Source organism: Gossypium raimondii, chromosome 5 (genome assembly GCF_025698545.1).
Source record: "Gossypium raimondii isolate GPD5lz chromosome 5, ASM2569854v1, whole genome shotgun sequence".
NCBI classification, from domain to species: domain Eukaryota; kingdom Viridiplantae; phylum Streptophyta; class Magnoliopsida; order Malvales; family Malvaceae; genus Gossypium; species Gossypium raimondii.
In genome coordinates, this window is record NC_068569.1 from 50883326 (window position 1) to 50889325 (window position 6000).

At 35.4% G+C, this 6000-nt stretch overlaps 1 pseudogene; it reads right to left on the reverse strand.

Annotated features, from left to right (window-relative positions):
- Positions 1-1975: 1975 nt before the first annotated feature.
- On the reverse strand, positions 1976-4210 carry LOC128040965 (pentatricopeptide repeat-containing protein At1g63080, mitochondrial-like; annotated as a pseudogene).
- Positions 4211-6000: the final 1790 nt, after the last annotated feature.

The following is a 6000-nucleotide window of genomic DNA, read 5'->3' on the forward strand; positions in this document are numbered from 1 at the left end:
TGCTTAGTAAGTTCATGCAACAGGAATTATACTTACCATACTTATACATCCATCATTTAATAACACAAGCACACATCCAATTCACATAAACATACACCTATCACATACAAACTCAACCTCATACAAATTCATTACAAAGATAAATGATTGATGAGCTCATCAATTCCATGATTTCCATTTCCTTGTTATTTTTCCATATTTATCCCGTTGAACTACTTGGAATTTCGATGGATATTCAGGGATACACCTAAGTGTACAAATCCGGTCCGTCAATTCATATTCATGTGCGCACATTTCCATTTCAGAGAGCACACTCCCGCGAACCTCATCCTTACAGCGGGATTACCAGTCCAGGCTAAATCCCCTGTAATATAAACTCACAAAGTATTGTCGGGATTACCAGTCCAGGCTAAATCCCCTGCAACGACTATAATTTTGTTCAACCTATAGTTGTAATTTTGAATTTAGTAGAACAAAATAATATAAATTTTACATGGTGTTCAATGATGGTATTGATTGGTTAGCAAAATCAGCTCTAAGGATAGAGGCATTTCGATCTTGGATGAGCATGTTGTTTGTCATCGGTGCAAAGTGGAATCTAAGGATGGTAGTCACATTTTTCTGAAATGTGCCCGAGTTAACAAATTCTGAGATATTTTATCATTTCTTTCGTTATGCTTTAATAAGTTTGGTGTCTAAACCTCTGTTTAATTGGTGGTTGATGTCTATTATGGTTGCCTTGTGGACCATCTAGAGTGCAAGAAATGATTCCATGTTTAGAGGAAATGATTTTAATTTGGAGTACATTTTTTTTTCTGGTTGAATTAAGATCTTTGCATTGGATAAAAGTCTTGCCAGAATGTATGAATTTTGTTGAGTCAATGTAGGAGGAAGGGGTGTCCGCGAGATTGTGAAAGGAGTATCTGTAGCCATCATACTAAGAGTGTGACGCGTTGAGAACCTTCAAATGAAGGCTGGTTAAAGTTTAACGATGATGGTTCAACATTAGGTAAATTTGGCCCGACGGGATGTGGAGTGGATTTTAGAAATTCAAAGGGTCATGTCATTGCTATGTTTTAGGTCCCTAAGGCGTCCAAGATTCTAATTTCACTAAAATTATGGCGATTAAGTTAGCTCTTCATTTCTTCTAAGACTCCCAGTGGCTTAAAGACTAAAAGCTTATGGTTGACTCCGACTCCATAGTCGCGCTTACTTGATGTATCAATGAGAAATCTAGGCCTTTGAAATATTGGCACATTTTTGCAAGCATTGATGAGATTAAGATGTCCATTCATGAGGTACTGTTTAGAAAAATTGGGAGAGATGCTAATGATATGGCAGATTCGTTAGCAAAATTAGGGTGCTTTCAATCTCAAATGTTTTTTTTGTAGATTGGTGATGAGCATCGTTGAGTTTAATTGAGATGATAGTTTCATTGTTATTTCATCGAAGAAGATTCACCAAATCAAGCGATTTTGTGCCTATTTCAACGTCAGTGCTGCCATTTTAAGGTGTGCTGCAGTTGCAATAATCATAACCAATAATTCTATAAAAATAATTAACTAAGTTTGATTAAAGATAAATACTTTATTTTACGATAGTTTTGGTAATTAAATAATGAAAAGAAATTTTTTTTCTGTTATGAAAATATTTATCTTGTGTCTGTTTCACTTGAAACAATTTCCAAAAAATGAGTTCAAGAAAATTTATTAAATACTGTAAAATGTTTTACATAAAATCATTAGGAAAATATTACATTTCTCCGAAAAGCATACTATTTTCCGGAAATCATTTTCCAGAAAATGTTTTCAATCAAACAAAGAAACCCCAAATTTGATTGAATTCCACACTTGGAGTTAAAAGTTCTGAGCAGCCGAAAATTATACGGATGCTATTGTCATTGCTACAGAAACTGGTTTTCCCCTAAGTTCTTACCATTACCACCAACAAGATTCTCACTTGCAACACAAAGTCAGAACAAAATCATCAATATTGAAAATAGACACTAAAACTCATTCTAGTTTCCACAATCTTTTATCACTGTACAATGGTTATGTACAAACTGATTCACATTTGCAAGTTATGGTCTTTACACAATTTGTGAAACATTTCAGAGCAAGATTGATTTATTAGAGTATATGATAAGCTCCATAAATAAGGTGGCAGTGAATATATCTGCAGAAAAGCCCTTACCAACCATTTCCGTAAGAAGTTGTGTTGCCTTTGAGGTATAGCTGTTGCGAAGGAAACCCCGAATCATTACATTATAACAGCAGCTATTAGGCAAACAGTCATTATCTCCCATGCTCCCAAACAACCTGTATGCTTCATCTGGCAATCCCTCTTTACACAGCCCATTAATCATTATACAATGTGTGACAACATTCGGTTTTAAACCATTGTCTGAGAGTTGATGAAATAATTCCTATGGCAAATTCGAGATGCCCAGCTTTGCACAACCCATCAATTAGGATATTATATGGGACAATATCAAGTTCCAACCCACTGTTTCGCATTGCTTGAAAAAGTTTCAATGCCTCCTCCATATGACCTGTTTTGCCTAAACCATTCAGCAAAATCGAACAAGTCACTAAATCTGGAACTTGTCCAGAAGCAAGCATCTTTCTAAACAGTTCACATGCAGTTGAAACTCTCCCTAACTGAAACATACTTTGCAAGAGAGTGTTGTATGTTAAAATATTTGGGATTGGTCCCTTTCGAGATATTTCATGAAAGAGTTCCATTGCTTTGTCTAACCTCTTAGCTTTGCAATATCCATTGATCATGGTGTTGTAAGTAACTATATCAGGTGCAGAACCCTTCTCAATCATCAAGTTGAAAACTCTTCTAGCTTTATCCATTTTGTTCTGCAAGCAATGACCATTAACTAATGTATTATAGGTAACAACATTAGGCTCAATGCCTCGCTTTATCATTGCGTCAACAATATCCTCAGCTTCAGAGACCATCCCTTCCTTGCAATGCGCATCAACCAATGTACTATATGTGACAACATTAGGCTCAATGCCTTGCTTTCTCATCATGTCAACGGTCTCTACAGCTTTAGAAATCATTCCTTCCTTGCAAAGTGCATCAACCAATGTACTATACGTGACAACATCGGGCTCAATGCCTTGCTTTCTCATCATGTCAACGGTCTCTACAGCTTTAGAAATCGTTCCTTCCTTGCAAAGAACATCAACCAATGTATTATACATGACAATATGAAGTGAAATATTGTTATCCACCATTTCATTCAAGAGCCTTGTTGCCTCCTCCTGCTGGCCAGAATTACACATACCATGAATTAAGCAAGTGTAAGTAGAGATATCTGGTCTAATGCCTTTAACCTTCACTTCGGAGAAGAGATCGAGAGCCTCCTTCAACAACCCGTTCTTACAAAGACAGTCAAGGATGGTATTATATGCTACAATATCGGGTTCATAACCTCTGCTTTCCATCAACCTTAGAAACATAACAGCTCTACCAGTATTACCGGTCTTACACAACCCCTTAAGTACTATATTGTAAGCAATCAAATTAGGTTGATACCCTCTTTCAGTCATTTCATCGAACATACAAACGGCCTCAGAAATCTTACTTTGATTACAAAGCCCATTAATCAAAGTTGAAAAAGTTACAGCACTAGGTTCAACACCTAACTTCAGCATTTTCCCCAAAACAGAAAACCCAAAATCAATTCGACCTAATTGACAAAAGCAATTAATCAAGATGTTTATAGAATAAACATTATTCCCAATAATTCGATCTGTCTATACTTAGAAACAACAATGGCATAATGTTTCGTCTTAACAATGGCTCCTAATAATTTATTGAATTCCACAATTGAAGGCTTTGGGTACTTTTCAATCAAATTATTGAACAAAATCAAAGCATGATCAACAATATCGAAGCGGTGGTCTCTTTTTCCCTTTCCTCTAACAGGCATGGACATGAGTTTCTTACTTAGGCATTCGATGTGGGTCGCAATGGTGTTCGAAGAAGAAGAAAAAGAGTGGAAATTAGAAAGATGGCTTCCAGCATTAACAACGGAACGAAGAATAAAAGAAGAAGGAAGCTTACCCATATCTTGAAAGCAGAAATGGCAGCGGCAGTCGCAGAAGAAGTGTAAATTTTGGGTTGCGAAGTGGTGTTTAGGGAAAGGGTTGGGAGCGTAATTTGGGTTTTTTTATTTTATTTTTTTAATGTGAATAATATTTAATAAAAAAATTAAACTTTATTTTTAAATGCAATCTTCGATTATTATTAACTTATAAATCTGCCTTTTAAATGTAATAAAATTACTATTTACTTTTAAATGGTATTAACTTCAAAAGATTTTTAGACTAACTTTAATAAAATTTAAATTTAAAATTTTAGACTAAGTTGAAAAAATATACTAAGATTACAATACAATTAAAACTTAAATCTATAAAATACTCTATTTTTATAATTTATATTTTGTCGATGCATCTAAGAGCGAGCAAAATTTGATTTGATTAAAACAAATAAAAAGTAAAAATCAAATTTCGAGTTCATCGAATCGAGTTATTCAATTTTTTCGAGTCAACTAGAATAAGTAATTTGAGTTTCGAGTTTAAATCGATCCGAATTCCATATTTCTGTATTGGTAGATTTATCGTTTAGTGATCATTACCTGGTTGAGTTTGCAACCAATCCACTACTTTGGCGAGTTTTAGACATTTCATCATTCTTGTGAATACTTACTTTTCTTTGCACATATTGCCTTATTTCCTTTTTCCACACATCCTTGATTATTAACAACCATTTAACTCATAATAGTCCAGGCGCATATACTGACGTTCCTCTCGTAAGGCCACTAGCGAAGGCCCACGCCACAGAAGCAGACTTAGTCTTATTTAACTTAGCAAACTCAGCAGGTCCAATTACCCCCATTAACCCCATCGCCAAGCAGACTTACGGTGAGTTTGGATGGGCGGTGCGTTTACCTGCGGTTAGTGTAAAAATAGCGGTGGCGGTAAGATTAAATACTGTAGCGATACTGTAGCGTGAGACAAAAAGTAAACTAAACGCACCGCACCGCACCCAATCACTCATCCAAACCCACCCTTAGTCTTATTTAACTAAGCAAACTCAACAGCTCCAATGACCCCCATTAACCCCATCGCCCTTGAGCTTCCTTTAAGCCAAACTCTAACCCAGTTGTCTGCTTCTACCTATTGTACCTCTCTTCCAACCCTTAGTGTTGTTCTCTCGACCTCTTGCACCATTTTCTTAACCTTTTCTATCTCTCCCCCAGTCTCTTGCATTGCTCTTTTAGCATCTTCCACCACTCTTTTAGTTGCTTGCATCACTCCCTCAATTGTCAACCCATAGTCCTAGCCTATTCGTGCCACCTCAGCTTCAACCAACCCCTGGTGTCTCTTCCTCTAACACTAAGGAACTCCTCTTGCAATACCTATGGTATGCTCTCTCCTCATGTCTCTTCACTCCACCTTCTAAGGTGGCTACTACCATCATCCCAGTGGATCAAGCCTCTCACCAACAACCCTTTTACTCTCAACACCAAGTCATTAGGATGCAAGAGAAAATGTGACACAAATAATTATACTTATTCGATTTTAAAAATATATTTTTTCATTTTTTTAAATATGTACAATTGAATCAAAATAAAAGTTCTATGTATACATTTGAACCAAATCAAACTTCATGTATCAAATTACACATTAAAACAAAGTCCATGTATAATTTTGATATTTATCCCTAACGCATATAATATGATTTGAACATAACCATAAACATTAAAGCTTTACTTGACAATTTCGATCATAATCACATTTGATTTTTAAAAAATATTTTTTATAGATATATTTTATAAATAAAAAATTTCACCCAAAAGTGTGTAATAATTTAGTATAATATATATTTATGTGTATATACATTGATATCTTTAAGCAACTTTGTAGGGACTTGAAGTGACCACATAAACATACACCTTAGAAGGCCGCAAATATTATT